The sequence below is a fragment of the Rhyacophila brunnea genome, unplaced genomic scaffold (genome assembly GCF_057557595.1).
Source record: "Rhyacophila brunnea isolate RB1 unplaced genomic scaffold, BYU_Rbru_1.0 scaffold_13, whole genome shotgun sequence".
Classification (NCBI taxonomy): domain Eukaryota; kingdom Metazoa; phylum Arthropoda; class Insecta; order Trichoptera; family Rhyacophilidae; genus Rhyacophila; species Rhyacophila brunnea.
The window spans coordinates 16,829,463-16,848,509 of NW_028232785.1; positions in this window are offsets into that span (position 1 = coordinate 16,829,463).

Here is a 19,047-nt window from a genome sequence, read left to right on the forward strand (position 1 = left end):
TTGGAAATACTGGCACCAGTTTGTGTACTCAAGTTTCGGATGAAACTACCCATACTCAGTATGTGTGGCCCAATAAACTTATTCCAAAAAACTTGTGATGATATCATCGCGAGTCGCTGGCTAGTTGGTAAACTTTCAATACTATTGACATTAAATGCGCGCGAGCGAGGTAGCACTCAAATACAACTATATTTTAATTTATTAGTCTATGCATGCAAATGACATCATCTTATGTGTGAACAAATAGGTCATAAATTTTCTGTAGCAGCATATTATTCCCTCGGAAATGTGGTGAGGTGACTGAGGTGACGCAGTTTACAATAAAAAAAATCATTGTTATTCATTTTTGTTAACAAGAATATTAGAGAACCTTATTAGAGAACCTAACAGAAAAATAACTCATAAATTTAAAATGTGTTTAAAATTTTATAATTAATGGGACTTTTCAAGAAGCGGAGCTCAGCGTATTTTTAGCGATTCTATTGAAGAATTATACATAGTCTGAGTTCCCTGAGCCGATACGTGTTTCAAATACTAATATGGAGTTGGTTTTAGTTTCACTTGAGTACGAAACTTTTGTCGCATACGCACGCCAAACAGTCTATATAGTATTCCAAATACTAGTAAGTATTTTGGAACAAGTTTCTATACCAAGTATTTTTTTATACTGGTAGTAAGTATACTTAGTCTTCAAATTCGACCAGTTTTCCCATCTCTAGTCATCACCCCTTAAATCGGTTTGAAAATGGCCGCCATTTTGTGATGAAAGTACTAGCGCACTGCTATCCGACCGGCTTGGATTTCTGTTCAACACCCCAGCAGCTTCGTATTTTTTCGGTAAGATTCGGGAGGTTCGTGCAGTTGCTTGTCAATAAATATATATTTTATTTGTTTCTATTGCTACCTAGTCGATGTTAAGAATAATTGATCATTTTGAATGCATATTAGTATTGAAATATTACGATTTTTTTGTAAAATGTCGACTGAAATGATGACAATGAATTTTATTGAGGAGTATAAGGCACATTGCGCATAATGGGATATAACCCATAGAGACTATACGAACAAACTGAAGCACAGTTATATTAATATATATGACTTCACGAAGTGAAAGCTCTGATGAACGAATGTAGACAGTAAAACGGATTCATCTCCTCTGCGCATGCACAAAAATTCTCGGTTTAAAACCAGATTTTAAAAGTTGAAGAGGAAGTGGTGATGAAGTGACTAAATGTGGACTTATGACGATCTGTCAAAGTGATGATGGCCCAGACAGGACCTAACCTAAATATTAATGTCATTTTTTACTATATACCGTATCTGTCAATTTCTTGACATATTGCGTTACCTATGAACATTATAATATTTTTAGGATTAAGGAAATTCAGATGATAAGCATTCGGTATTTATATATCGTGAGATGTTCATATTAATATTATAGACATTTACACCATGTTAGTTCACTTGAAGTATGTATATTATAGCTTAATAATCAATACCTATTATTCATATGTAATCATACGCAATCAAGAAACTGCTTTTGGCCTTAATATCCCAAAATTCCAGCCATTATCCTGTCAGACCAACAATGTTTTCATTTTATTTATATTTTGTAACGGAGATTCTAAGCTACAAACTGTGTTAAATCAACCCGGAATGATCAAGTTTTATATTATCTAACGAATTTTGTTATCAACTTATGTTTGATTGTCGGAAGTCACAATATCATATTGTCGACATGAAAACAATATAAACAAGTGGGCGATTATGAAAAGCTTTGGGCAAAAGTAATTTTTAAAAACCTTTGTCAAACCTTATAAATTAATGAACTAAATGGCTTGATGAAGCATTATTTATATTTTGTACATTTTAAATAATTGAATACGACAGCCAAAATTGTGCTATTGTAGACTACGACCTAAAGGAGGTTAGAATTTCACAACAAGTAGACATTTCAATAAATATGTAACTGTTTTGTGGACAAATAAGTTGTTGGATTAATTTTAAGTACTGGCAAGAATAATTAATCGTCAGAAATCGTATTCCCGTGGGAATTCTGCCAAATGGTCCATAATCCAACCATTGGTTGGATTCGTTGGATTTATTCGATTCAGTTTCAATGGAACGAACCTGTATTTACTAAATAAGTACTGTAAAAATAAATAGTTACTAACATTGTTGCCAATTGTCGTTGACAAAAACATGCAGACGAGGTATGAAATAAGCTATTTGGTAGGAAAAAACGCTAGATTTTGTGAAAATAAAATTACATGTGAATTTACTTATTTTAATATTTTTAGCATTTACCTCTATGATACGCAGTGACATACTATTTGCGACAAACTTCATTATTTCTTCTTTTTACATTTTTAAATCTTGTGAATTATTCGTTGAATAAAAGAAATAGTTAATTATAAATGTCAATATGTTTAAACCACATATTTTCATAGTAATATATTTCAAAATTGACAAGAAATACCAATTTTGTGTCTATGGCGTTCAGGTTTCGTTTCATGCTTGAAGACGAGCTTCTTTTTTATATGGAGTTAAAGATCATACCTTTTGGATAAATATTTGTCAAATTATAATTTTATATTCGCGGAGATTCAGAATAATATACAAAAACCTTAAATAATTAATGAAATTGTTTTATCGTGTTTTAATTCTCACCAAAATTGGCACCTACAAACTTACATTAAGCCTCCCCCAAACCAAAGCGAATATTCGCGGCGAATATTCGCAGCGAATTATTCGCCAATCAAGCTCGTATTGGCTTACGGGACAGAGCACGCTTGCGCGACCGCCTTGCGTCTTGAGTGCGAATTTGCAGCGAATATTCGCTGCGATTTTCGGGAACTCTGTCGACAGCGAATTTATTCGCGGCGGACAATTTCGCCAAGGGAATTAGTAAAATCAAAATGGCGAAGACATTGAGCAGCTGATCGAGTTGGTCCGGAAATATCCAATCCTTTATAATTTCTCTGACAGTGACTACAAAACATGAGAAAGAAAGATAAGATATGGGATGAAATTGGCAGGGAAATTGTTGAAAATGGTATGAAGGTCGTCATAATAATATCTTTTATCTTTGTCTAACCAAAGTATGTAAAGTTTTTTGACAGGATGAATACGCTATTATAAATAAATAACTTTAATCTAAGGTCCCGATATTTAAAAAATACATATTATTAATTTGCGTCATGCACAGCCTTTAATAACAGAAACTTTATAACTTTGATTGTTAGGGCACTGACAGTTCTAACTTATTGCGATCGTTTGACGTTTTGGTTTCGACTTTCGAGCAGTCATATCAATAATGTTATAATTAGGTATCATTCATAGATAAGATACGTATCATTTACAATGCCTACTTCAATCATATTCGGTATCGGTCACGTAAATACCCATTTTATATTCGTTGATAATATTTTTTTAGGTTAGATAGGTAGTCTAAGATTATTTTTTTGCATCTAACATTATGCAGCATAGCATTTCTATTGTAGCTAAAGATATAATATACATATAGGTAGATAAGTAGGTACTCCATGTCGTCATTGTGGTATTTTGTAAGGTTTTAGACCAAAAACCTTACATACTACTTACTATCGGGTTATTTACAGTAGGACATAGGTACCTAGGTTGTTTGTTTTTTGATCTCAAGAGACCTCAATCACAAAAACGATATTATGTACCTATATACCTACTAGGTATATATTTCCTTCATTATGTATAGGTATATTGAGCTAATAAACTGGTTTTGCCCAGTGCCGACCGCGAACCAAGATAATATCTACATGTTCCATGTACCTACCTAACATAACCAATGTTTTCTGTTTCACATTAATTTGTATACCTACCTACAAACATTTTAAACTTAATTGAGATGTTCTTAAACTTCTGTTCATGTAATATTATGTAGGTAGGTATATCTTGGTCTGCATTAGGCAATAAGATTAATAATTTTATGTGCATGTAAATATAAAGGTCAGGTACCTCCTCTAAGTACATAATATTATATTATCATCATGGATACCTACCTGAACGATGTTGGAGATATACTAATGCTTTGTGATGAATTTAATTTTAGCAAAGATCTTCAACCTTTCAACGTAGGTACAAAGCACCAGAAGAAATTAAAAATGAAACCCCCGGCATTAACAGGAATAAAATAATATTTCATCATCAACATCAGTCGGGGTCATTCCACTGCTAGATGAAAGCCTCTTCTAGCTCCTTCTACTATTTTCGGTCTCTAGTTCTTCGCTGCTACATACTTTTATTGTACTTCACGTGAACAAAGAGATCAACTAAGTGAAGTGTCAATCAACAAAAGTGGCATTTGTGCACAATGTTAATGAATTTTCCAAAACATTAAGTGTGATAATATAATATACAAGGATGAATAAGGCGTGGGCGAGGGCCAAGGTCCATTTTATGATTCCTCTATTGATGTACCTATTTTTATTAAGAAAAATGTTTGCCGTAGAATGGGGTGAATACTGAATAGACCCTTTTTAAAATTTCTATTTTTCTGCTACACATTATTCGGACAAATATGAATGACTTAAAACCTGTTTCTATGGACATAATCATACTCTAAAATATTTTTCAACTACCATTTATTATCAAACAGCCAATTTTGTGTGATGTCTCTTTCTATCCAGCGTTGGGGTGATTATAGACATGGCGGGTGGATAGAATCGAATAATGGTAATTTCCTAATGTTAAAAATGTAATTAAGTACCTACTGTACATTACAAATTTATGTAGGTACATTTAAGTATGTAAATCAAAATCAAAAATATAAATTTAAATGTTATACAACACAGTATCATGTAAGTATTTAAAAAAACATATACTTACATAAACATCTATTTATCCAAGAATTATTTGATACTTGAATCTGTATTTTATATACCATATTAGATGGATGTATGTGGTGTATTTTGTAAAATATTTGGTATGTATTTATTATTTAACTAAGCGTATTTAATTTGCTACGTGACCTGTAGCTCTTTTATAATCACAAATTATTGTTGAATGTTCCGAAAATGAGTTTATGTGCCGAAACAGCTGTCAAGGTAAATGACTCAGTTAAAGTAGAATTAACAAAAATAACTATATTTCAAAACCATTATAATCCATCTACCATATAAACACCATTTCAAGTAATAAAGAAATAAAAAGTCACCTAATTAAATAATATTATACTAGAAAAAATATACTATCTATATACCCACTTAATTTTCATTTAAAGTTGTAAAACGCCCGGTTACTAAATAGAGGAAGGACAGAGTCTTCTGGCACGACCGAATCACATTGGAATGGTGTTATTGTCATTTGAAAGTAACAATACTGACACCTAAATGAGTCGCCTGCACTGCCAGAATCATCTGAACCCTGTCTTCCTATCTATATACAATTTATTGTTATTTTTTTTCATATTTGTCCATTTTATTACAATATCGTGTAACTTTTAAAGCTCATTGTAATTCTAATAATTATATAAATATTTTTCTTGTATTCTGTGCAAAAATGATTATTAAAACTTTCTTAACCTAAACCAAGTATTTTTTATTGAATGATCCTGCAAAAATATTCAAGTACAGTTAAGTGACATATTTTGTTTCGGTGTATAAGCCATAAATAAATATACATAAATTATATTTAATATATACATGTATACTGTATGTATAGCCACGGTTGGTCTTGCACTTGTTGCTGTAGCTATGCGATCTGGTGTGGTCCATTATCCAAAAACACTCAATCACATCCCTGGTCAAACAGCGGGCAGCCGTGTAGTGAGTCTGGCTGGCCTATGGTGGCACTAGAATGATTTCAATATACACAGTCTGTTAATTTGAATATGTTTTCGACTGAAAGTTGTAAAAATATTAGAAATCAGGATTTAAATAATTAAAAAACTGTTTCATTAAATATCATATTCATACCTATGCAAAATTTTGATTCCTTTGAAGTACCTGTACAAAATACGGATGAATATAAACCAAACAAAAATATTTGTTACTGGTACTGCCATAGTAAAGTAAAGTTTAACATACTTCCCTAATAAAACAAAATTCCCAATTCTTGTCGTTCTGTAGATGTTTCATTTCAGTTTTTACCAACGATCCACTAAATATGAATTGGTCATAAACACTCAAAGGAAATCTGGCACTCACTGCCAGAATGTCCATGTCAGACATGTCAGATACCTGCATAAAAATAAATGTCATGTTATGATATTATACGTAATGAATATGAATGTATCAGAAACAACATAGATTTTATTACGAATTTCACATTTACAGAAAATTTTCTGCGCTCATTTTTGAAAGTCTCCAAGTATGACGGGTTTATTCGCACATGGGTGCAGTTAATGCACCCAATGATTTTCGGGAAACCTGCCCTTTCTTGAAGTCTGAAATTAAAAAATATTTTTACCGACACAAAATAATATTCCCGTTAAATTCTTATTGAGTAGGTAATTTACTTGTTGTGTCTATGCGCAGTTACTCTAGTTACATGACATGTACATTGTAATATTGTATAAATTGATCAGAGGGTATCAACACAACACTAAAGACTGTCAGCGCTGTATGGCGACTGTATGTAAGTATTACTAAGCACTGCTATTATAGCATCGGACACGTTTCCTATGCATCTGCTTACTGATGCCTGGCTCATTGCGCAGAAGACTTGGCCTACCCGTTTTTGGTACGCTCCCTCTGCGTAGAAACGCAAAATAGTCAAAACCTACAATTCAAATAACGGAGACATGTTATTTCAATAGCATATTACCTTCAAATCCTGTTAACCCTTCATGGTAAATGCTTATTTATAATATGTGCAGTTATGAAACTGAGTAAATCTATCTTACCTATGAGCCATGGCAATCTTGCCCTGTCATAAAGTAAGGTTATATTAAATGTCGATGTAATTTGTCGCACGCCATCTCATTATATCTTCAGCGTGTAATAAGCATTCAGAAGACGTGTACATTTTGTCAACACACAACTGTCACTTTGACATTCGTATATGTATTTAGTCTATGGCTGCATCCAATGCTGCCACCTTGTTTCAGATAATTAAAATACACTTTACGCAAAGTGGGTAAAAGTTGTAGCAATTCTGAAAGCGCTATAGTGTACGTGTATTTTTTATATTTAATTCATAAAAATTATAGAATAATTGGCGTAAAATATTAATAATATTTACAATTTTAAATCTGGCGCGTAAATAAAATAATTTAGTCTATGGCTGCGTCGCTGACGCTTTGGTGTGGGGCCAAACGCGAAATTCGCATCAAATCCAAGCGGTAGCGACAGCGATAGCGAGGGCGTTGCGAATTCGCTGCGAATATTCGCTTTGGTTTGGGGGAGGCTTTAAGTATCAGATATTCAGAAATTTGATGCGCATGAAAATACATAAACTAAATATTTAGCGTTTTTCCAACACATTTAATGATGTTGGAGGCATCACGTAAAACGCTAGTAAAAATGCCACAAGCCAGAAGCGTTTTTTGCAAGCTTTATGCTTATCAAAAATGCTAGATTTGGCAAGAAAAACGCCGAATTGGCAAACACTTAATGCTAACCGCGTTTTTAAATAACCAGTTGTTGAGTGACGCAGTGCATCGTATTAAGTATGTGACGTTACCCAGTCCCAGAATAGTCCCAAAGGTACTTTTTCTTCAACCGGTCCTGCCCTCAGACCGATTAAGAACCTTTGTTTGGCTAGCTCAGTACTATTTGGGAGAGGGTGGTCAACTAAAGTTCTTGTCTGACACCTTTAGAATACACTACGACGATATTATTTAACTTTATAATGTTTAAAGAATCACCACCTAGTAATAGGTAGGCGTCTAGGTCGTTAATTATTTAATTAACCTCAAATTTAAATTTATTTTCTTGAATATATACGCGAATGTCAGAAACAGCTGATTATCTGTCACTTTCTTTTGTATCAGATATTTTTCGTAAAATACTTCGCAGATTATTTTCAAAATAAAAAAACAGTAATATTGTTTAAATTATTTATTAAATTAATCTCAATAGATAAATTTATTATATTTAATTGTTTATCAAATATCTTAACACTATAATTTATTTACTAATAAATTAACAATAATTATTTATATAAACTTATGTTTTATTTACTTAATTTTATTATATAAAACTATCTATATTTATTTTTACATTTAATTTAATTTATAGGTATGGCTGCGCGCTTATTGTATTATTAAGGCACCGACTATTAAGATTGAAAACCGGTTGTCATGCGCGGCTGATGATGAGTGGTCTCATCGTAAGATGATGCAATTGTTTACATCGAACGCGGGATAATCGTCACAATTACGATATATTTACTTTAAATGCCTTTCGAACTCTAATCGTGGCAAGGGCTTTCTCACAGAAAACAAATAAATGCCTCGATGCACATTCGATTGCGCGATTAAATCTCGACTTTTCTTCCCGAGTGAATATTTTCAACTTTTTCCCCGCAGAGGAAAGGCACGTCATTCCCCTGCGGCTTATTCTTTCCCACTCTCAAAATAAAAATTTTAAATTAAGATCCTGGACGCTATCGGGAAAATGACAACATTTCTGGCGAATCATAGTCCAGTTAGATGATGACATTCTTGTTTAATTTTATACTGATGCCCATTGGTCAAAAGTGTCTTCGTATTCGACCAATTGAATGCTATAAAAATGTCATCATTCTACTAAAGATTTTACATTGCCCAAAATAGATCAATTACGTTGTTGATTATTTTTATCCTCTCTCGCGCGGATTAAAAATATTACGTATATGTACGTAAAATGATTTTATATAATGCAAAGAAGATTATAGTTATAAACTAGCTTTAGTTTACAGCGTTTAGCTATTGATATCGCATAAGTTATTTACATGAAATGGTTTATGTTTAACCTTTAACTTTAGACTTCTCAATTACTTACATTTTACTTACAAGACCGTTTGGTCTATCTGAAAGAAATCATCCATAGTTCACTCTGAGTGGCTATGAGCCGCTCAGACTGTACTATGGGACTCATTACATAATTGTTATAGCTTTGTTTAGAGGTAGGCCACGTATTTTTAAGTAAAAATCGACATTTAAGGTCGGACCGAAAAGTTGTGACGTCACAAATTTATTGAATGAAAATGTCGGCTGATGGCACACATTTTAAGGCCGTGTCATATGCTTAGTAAGCTTATAATATCTTTGTGTTATTTAGTAGCAAATGCAAGAGATTAGTTCGCAGCTGTGCTCGGCAACGATCGTTTCGAATCCCCTCCATATGTATCTGAATCTTAATCGAGTATTATGGCTCAAATAGACTCTATGACGATCGGTCACATATATGCTCAAAACTCCGTTTCTTATGTTGGCTTCCTGTGTCACAGAGTGTAAATACGATGTCATAGCTGTCATACAATATATATGTGTAATATGTCGGAATGGCATAGATATGATCACTAAATCGCTCTTAGCATATATGTGCCCGATCGTCATAAAGTCTATTTGAACCTTTACAAATTGTTTTATAACTCGACTAAGAGCTATTGTTTTTGATCACCTTTAATATGTCATCCAAGCACTTTATCAGTAATGCAAGACTTTAAAAAATATGTTTGCTGAGACAGATGTGATGCAGTGCCCGTTCTCTTGCCAAATGCCGTCACCAATTGGCGCACACTGATAGCAAAAGCATAAGCTGTAGGAAGTATCGCTTCCAGTGTGTTGACCCTGGCTGAAGATAGTAATGATAGTCTTACCTAATATTAATAATGTTATTTTCAGAAGCTTGAAAACGATCCGATCAATATAATGTCTGAGAATGATAATGAAGGAGTCGTTATCAAAGAAGAATTTGATGAAAACGCAATCAATAATGAGAATCCGCAACCTGGCTGCTCTAATTCACAATACAGGCCATTAGAACAGGTACGTTTAACAAATTAGGTTATTTTGTTATCCCAAAAAATCTTTAAATATTGTAAAATATGAAACAAGTAATTTTTAATAGTTTTTTTTTTTAATTTGAAAGATCGATACCTTCGTGGCACTAAAAATTAAAAATTATTTCGGTCACATGGCCACCGCACCCGTTCTCAACAAATTCTGGACGCCCAATTAGGACCAGTATTTTTTGAGCACTGCTGTCCATAATATACTGCAAATAACACAAACAATGTTGGCTTTTAATGCGTCAATGGTTGCTGGTTAAGCAACATCAACTGATGTTTTCACGAAACATCAAATAAAATAGTCCAACGATGTCAAATCGCACGACTTTGGAAGCCAATTAACAACCATTTCTCGAAATTAACTTATCGCCAAATTATGAATTCAATAACTCGATGATCGTATAGCAGATAGCGCCACCTGTTGAACCACATCTCGTCCGGATGAATGTCATCGATGATTATGGTTCGGTAACGAGATTTGGGCCTCATTTTTGATGACATATTATCCGATGATGCCACCAGCTTGTTAACAGCATCAAACAGTACATTTGTATGACTCTTCTGGATCGGATTCATTCCATACGCGGCCATTTTATTTATTGACAAACCCGTTTAACAAAAGTGAGCCTCATCGCTAAACGCAATTTTGCGATAACATCATATAACAAGTTGTTCGAATTAATGACTAATGCTTGAAGTAAGTTTTGACAATTTGGTTGCGTGGGTCTAATCATCCATGATGATTTGTCTGAGTTTACTAATCATACAGTTAGTCAAAAAGTGATCGCAGTTTATTTACCATTTTTATTCATAATATTTAACTTTACCATGTCCGATCCTAATATGATTATATGGGCCTCCACAGAGTGGAGGTTTGTAATAACAGATTTTATATTTACGAGAAATGGATCTCAGCCATTTGCTCAACCTATTATGTCCATACTCTGACTCATACACAATTTGAAAAACAATGTGCGTACTTGCCAGACCCAGGATTCGAACCTGGGACCCTCGACACTATAGACCGGCGCTTGAGCCATGCGGCCATCGTGGGTGTAACTATTAAACACAGTATCTATGCAACATTTAGGAATATAATCATCTTTTATATATTTAAAGATTATTGAATTGATCATGGGTGCCAATTTTTTTCTAGATTTCTACCCAGCAATATTTCACAGGAAGTCACAGTAATCCACTGGACATCGTGAGAAAAGATATGGGTGACTACCTGGCCAACAACACTGTAACACAATCAACCAATAAATTCATGATACAGTATTCAGAGATAACTATAGATGAACAAAACATAAAACATGAATTTCAGAAATTATGCTTGCCAAAAGAGGTTCGAATTATGTTGAGAAGAGTTACATATTTTCCACGTAACTTTATTTGCAATGATTGTTGTGGAGTTTTTGAATCTGTGGATCATCTTAAATGTCACTACATCTCATGTATGAAGATTCACCAGTCATACAAAAAGTACACTAGTGAAAACCCACATCAATGCGATGTTTGTTTAAAAAAATTCAATCGAAATCATGATCTCAAATTACATACAATGATACATACCGGTGAAAAACCCCACCAATGCGATGTATGTTTAAAAAAATTTAATCGTAAACATTATCTTAAATTACATAAAATGACACATACTGGTGAAAAACCCTTCGAATGCGATGTGTGTTTGAAAAAATTCAAACAAAGCGTTGAACTCAAAACACATCAACTGGTACATACTGGTAAAAAACTACATCAATGCGATGTATGTTTCAAAAAATTTTATCGTAAACATCATCTTAAATTACATAAAATGACACATACTGGTGAAAAACCCTACGAATGCGATGTGTGTTTGAAAAAATTCAAACAAAGCGTTGAACTCAAAACACATCAACTGGTACATACTGGTAAAAAACTACATCAATGCGATGTATGTTTCAAAAAATTCAATCGATATCATTCTCTCAAATTACATAAAATGACACATACTGGTGAAAAACCACATCAATGCGATGTGTGTTTTAAAAAATTCCGTCAAATTGGTGATGTCAAAAAACATAAAATCATACATAACGGTGAAAAACCCCATCAATGCGATGTTTGTCCTAAAAACTTCCGACAAATATTTAAACTCAAAATACATAAAATGACGCATACTGGTGAAAAACCCCACAAATGCGATGTGTGTTTTAAAAAATTTATACGCATTGGTGAACTCAAAATACATCTAATGACACATACTGGTGAAAAACCCCACGAATGCGATGTGTGTTTTAAAAAATACATACGAATTTCTGAACTCAAAATACATCAAATGAAACATACTGGTGAAAAACCCCACGAATGCGATGTTTGTTTTTTAAAATTTACTCGAATTCGTTATCTCAACATGCATAAAAAAATACATACTAGCGAAAAAAAGCTTCAATGCGATGTATGTTTAAAAAAATTCTTGACAAATCGTTATCTCACAAAACATAAAGTGACACATACTGGTGAAAAAACATTTCAATGCGATATATGTTTTAAGAAATTCTTGTTACTTGATTATCTCAATAAACATAAAATGATACATACTGGTGAAATACCGCATCAATGCGATCTATGTTTAAAAAAATTCAAACAAAAGTTTAATCTTAAAAAACATCAAATGACACATATAAGTGAAAACCCACAATAATGTAGACGAAAGACACCGTATTTAACACGTATGATTACAGTATAAATAGTGTTGACTTATGACTTTTGTACATAGACATGCTTAATTTTGTATGAAAAACTAATTTCTTGCCATGTCAATAATTTTAAAACATAACTTACTGGATATCAAGCATTATATTTTTTTTATTATCTGTACCTAAGTTTTTAAATATATTTTTCTTTGTAATATATTAGTGATATTATTTCTTACACAAATAAATGTGCAACTTTTTTCAGTCTTTTCTTTCTCAGTTAGAGTATATAGATAGCATACGACACTTCGACGAATCCATGTTGCTCTCCAATGTTCTAGCATCTTTCCATGTCATCGCGTCATGTAGTTTTGCTGTATTATTTGGATGTTATTTAGCTGCCTTCCGGGACGCCGGAATCCGGTCGGCACGAAGAATAGGCAAGTCAGGTGGGGGGCTGCTTGGTGCGCTCACTTATATCTTCAAATTGTAATTTTATTACTATGCATTAGGATACTAGCATGTTTTATTTTATTTTCGTCAATATTTATAATATTGTAGCTGTCATTATATTACTGATCAAATATCTATTTTTGATGTATCAAATTATTTGACCAATCCCATAGTATCATATTATTATATAATGACTGTATTAATAAATAAAATTCACAGGTACTCTATTTAAGCCGCTGACTCGTTCAATATAATTATGTACTGGAATATAATGTTTAGGTATTACTTTTGACTACATAAATTATGAATTATTATTGTTAAAATGTCACTAGCATATACGTTTCCGGTCTGTTACCATCGCAGTCCCTATATCGCTTTGCCCAATATCTGATTGTACCGAGATGCGAACCTCGGATCCATACCTATCATAAGTTTAGTATTGTAACATAACTGCTGTAACATACTATTGTAACAACCGTTACGCCTAATGAAACTCGCTCCTGCATACATCTTAGATTTCTTTATCTTCATCCTCAACACCATAACCTACGACACATCGACAACTCCGAAAGTGATAACCCACACATCGAACACTATAGTGGTGACCCCGAGTGGGACATCGAACACCAACAATATTATAACATGATAATTAAATTATTTAAACACATTATTTTATGTAGTATTTATTATTTTGAATATATTATCTATCATTGAACCTACATACCAAATTGAAGGCTGTGCTCGAATAACTGAACCCACAGCATGTGATAGTTTCGGTTAACTACTTAATCGACTACCGAAGATTTCCTATATGCACTTCAATTTTTTTAGTTAGGTACAACATATTTTGTAGATGGCAGCACCTAATATAGAAAATACATTCCACATTAACCCACTTTAACATTGAAAGACAAAACAAACCACAACAAGATGGCCACGGTTAGTGGTAGAACACGGTGGTCGAGGGGTCGGTGTTTGCAACTCGAGCGTGTAACCGTATATTGTGAAATATCCGTAGAGTGTCATTTATTTGGCATTTTCTTACAAGGTCATACAGCTTTTCTATTAAAATAGACCATAAAGATATTCAATAGGTAAAGAGAATTGGAAGAAAAAGTGAAAGACCTCGACCAATAATAGTAACTTTTACTACTCTCGGTCTCAAGATTAACATAGGTATTTAAACAAAAGAGAGCGAAGAAGAAGCAGGCCAAAAATTCGCTGGTTGGATGGAGCTGCCATGAGTGACTACCGTATTCTGGGGGTACCGAATTGGAAAGCGGCCACACTGGATAGGGAGCTGTTGGAGGAGGCCAAGACCCACACCGGGTTGTCGCGCCTCTGGTGAGGATGGTGATGATTAGTCAGTTAATCATGTTTAATAAAACTATTTATCTGGGTAATTAATTAAAAATAAAAACATAATAAAGGAACTCGAAGTGTAGGATTATCACTCTGTCATTAATACACCAATAAAATATTCCTTCCGAGGGGTGATCCAGCTTAATTTTGGTGGAATTTTTAAATAGTATATAAAGTTATTATTATCATTCATTTTCTGAACATTCTAATTGGCTGTCATCGACTGCAGGTGCTCTGGTACAATCCTGAGTGGATTTTGAAGCTGGGAGACTATTGTACCAGATACGAATTTCTCCGGAATGACCGGGTGGAGCTTTGCGAGACAAAGTAGAGTACCTACCATTTTACCAGTGGCGAAGGGTGGAGGTAGGCTGTTAAGATCCGCCATAAATAGTGCACAATAAACTTTTTCAGACATACATATTTTTTTTCATTGAAATAAGACTACAATTCACAGAAAGTGTTGGTTAGTTTTTAAAATTAAATTAAACCCTGAGAAACCAAGCGATATTAGATAATAGTCAAAAAATACATGTATATCTATAAAATATCTAAAATTATGCAATTAAATCATACATAACTTTGAATATTTTATAGATAGAATAATATTTTTTATTTATTATAGTTTAGTTTAGGCAGGGCTTAATGAAATAAAAAAAATGAACCAACAATATGTGTAATATGTATTTTTTAACCCAAGGAAAACAAATAACTATGAATGAAAAAGTGTGCACAATTTTGTCGTATCGCCCAAATTAGGCCAAAACTATTATGGTTTCGTTTGGGCAGGGTTTAATTGATTTTCAAAAACTAACTAACACCATCTGTAAATTGTAGTCTTAGTTCAATAAAAACAAATACATATGACTAACAAAGTTTAGTGTGCACTATTTATAGCGAATCTTAACAGCCTACCTCCACCCTTCGCCACTGCATTTTACCCACTGACATTATCATTGTTTATACCTAATAAAATAGGTAAAATGTTATTTATTAGGTATTGTTTTACAAAATATAACAATATACTAATCCATCACAAAAATGTCAACAAATGAAATTTAACTAAGTTGAATAATTATATAACAAGCGACATTATTAAAATGTTTACAAACGGCTCATGTCTATTGAATACCTACCTAGTTTTATTATTGTAATTTTTCATAATTATTAACGAGCATATTATTATGAAGGGGTGGGAATTAATCGCACAATGCAATAATCAAAATTCACAAAAAAAAAATAACTTTAACATTTGGAAAGTGGTTTTCACATATATTAAATGATTTCACAAATAAATAGATGAAATCACATAAAATAGTTTGTTTCACAAAACAAAAATCATAAATCACTCATTGTAAATATAAGTTCACTCAATTTTGACAACTGCACACATTTGTAAAATTGTTCATCACAAAGAAAAGGTAGAAATTCACAAATGTCAAACTAATAATTGTAGCAGCAATACAATTTATTAGAAGGCAATCGCAAAAATGATGCTTAGGTGTCAATATAATTAATGTTTAACGCAGTAATATAAATATGTGTATATTCGTGCTGCTATCGTTCATATATTATTTGATGTAAATCTACAACCAAATAACACCACCTAGGTATATCTTTTTCGGTTCATCGATATAAATTTTGGTAAATGTGGCGCAGATGCCGTCATGAGATTGTATAAGTATCATTTTTGAACTAAACCTAACCTAACCTATTCTAACGTAATCTAACCTAATATAACTTAACCTAACCTAACCCAACTTAACCTAACCTGACCTGACCTAACCTAACCTAATGACACGGCCCCAAAATGTAGGCCCTCAGCCGGCATTTTTCCTTAATAAATTAGTGACGTCACAACTTTTCGATCCGACCGTGAATGTCGATTTTACTTGAAAATACGTGCCCAATCTCTAAACAAAGCTATAGTTATTGTGTATTGAGTCCCGTAGTACAGTCTGAGTGACTTATAGCCCCTCAGAATGAACTACGGATGAATTTTCTTCCAAGGGGACCAAACGGTCTTATAAGGTGGAATGTAAGTAATTGAAATGTATAGGATTAAGGTTAAAAATAGATAATAAATTGTAAACGACTTATGGGATATCATTTGCTAAACATTGTAAATAAATGTCCATTTGTATTTAATCTGATTTTGAATTATATAAAAATAAATTTTATTTTTTTTCAAATTTGGCCTCGATCTATTTGCCGACACCAAAGTAACTTAAATAAATAAATTATGATATCAAATATTGTCGTAATTAAAATCTAATGATTACGTTTTGTAAGTACTAATTACACACACTTAATTTAAATAATAAAATAATATTTCGAATTGTAATAAAAAGGGTACCAATTTAAGTACCTACTTTTGTAAAAGTTAAATGAAGGAATTTAGAAAATGAGAATTCTGTTAATGTAAGTCTAAGGACTCGGTTGCTCTCTTAATTTACGAATAAAAATTATTCTTTAAATCTGTCAATTAACCTCGACAGATCAATAATAAATTACCCGAAATAGGTAATTTTCAAACTCAATAAATGAAGACTTGTCGTAGAAATTTTGATTTAAACTAATGTTATACCTTTAAGTTGAAGTGTTCTATAAATATAATTGAATAAATTTTAATCGCAACCCTTTCCGGCTATCCGTAATTGGCCCGCAAAAGTTCTGCATAAAAGAAACGGAACAACTGCGATTTCTGCCAGTCTTATTATATCCACGCCCTTGGACGGTGATTTTAATAACTCCCGCCTCTGTTGCGTATTATTTTTAGCGAAAATATTTTCATTTTTCCTTTCCGTTAGCTCGATAAACGAACTAACAGATATTTGGACAATTTGTGTCAAAAGCACTATAAGGACTTTCACGATTGTTATCAAACTTGTACCGCCTATAGGTATTAATTAATTATATATTTTTATTCTATTGAATGATCATAATTTTCCGGAAAAGCCGGAAAATAAACGGCTTTTCTATGATTGGTCCGAAACTTTGGCCATTAGCTCTGTGGAGGGATAGAACGATCTCCTATTGGTTCATATTTCGAATGACGTCAAAATCTCGGGTTTTTCCCGCTGTGGGTCTATATAACGTCCTGCATTTCATGTACCGTCAGTCGCCGATTTTCTCATATCACCGTGAGGTTGTGCCTGAGGGCGCACCAAATTCACATAGTTTTAATTATTTTCGCGAAGTAATTCGTTCACGAAGATTACCCCGACGCGTCACGAGTTGAAACGTCATCGTAGACGACACGCGGTTCGGGCTGTCAGATGATATAGTAAACATATCGTCATAGTACGCGTCATCCATTCGCGATCTATTATATATATATAAGGAGCAAAGCTTCTTAAAGTTTACGGACGGCGACTCATAGTTATAAGTGTGTAATCGTACATTAATTAAACATAAAATAATCATAATTGATTAACTTTATTTAATAACTAGTTTAAATAAGATTTATAAAATAATTATGTAATTATTCGAAATTAAACTAAAGTGTATAATTGTCGATTATAATTAATTAAAAAGAAATTAAATTTGTTTATCGAGAATAATTTAATAAATAATTTGAATTGAATTACCAAAAGGAGTTTTCATTTTTTATTTTGAAAAACAACTAACGAAACATTTTATGAAAAACATCTAATACTAAGGGAAGTGACAGATAGTCAGCTGTCTTTGACGTTTACGTAAATATTTACGAAAATAAGTTCGATCTGAAAGACAATCAGACAATTAATGATCTAGGCGCTAACCTATCGCTAGGTAGTGGTCCTAAATAATATAAAGTTAAATAATAATGATCAAGTGTATTCCAAAAGTGTCAATCAAGAACTTTAGTTGATCACCCTCTCCCCGAATAGTGCCGAGCTAGCCAAACGAAGGTTCTTAATCGGTCCGAGGGCATGACGGGTTGTAGATAAAGTACCTTTGAAACTATTCCAGGACCGGGGTGAACGTCACTAACCTAACATAACCTAACCTAACCTAACCTAACCTACCCCAACCTAATATTAGGTACTTACCTAATAATATAATCTTAGATTGTGATAATGAAGTATCAAAATCTATGAGCATTTCAAATTTTAAATTAACAATTATTGGATCGTAAAACCTATGTGCCGACAGAAAAAGGTATTTATTATAATTGTCTACTGGAATAAACTGTTTTCGTAAAAAAAATCATAAAAGCTCATGACGGCATCTGCGGCGCAATTACCTAACTTTTAATTAACGTCACTTTCTAAATAGGTATTTATAGTATTATTTGAATCTGAAAGTAGGTGCCTAATACATACTTATGTTTTGCCAAAATATTGTTTAAAATCAATAAACCTAATTTTCATAGTGTTTGTATTCTTTTACGATTAATTGGTTACAATAGTATATTGATACGTGAAGACTACTTTTTCCTTAGTGCAAATCGATCATTTGAGTGTTGTAGTTGATTTGTGAATATCATCCATTTCCGATGTGACGAACATCTTTTTAAATGTTGTCAGCGCTTTGTGAAAACAGTCTATTCAATTGTGCGAATATATATTCCCCATTATGAAGTCGTTATCTCCGCAAT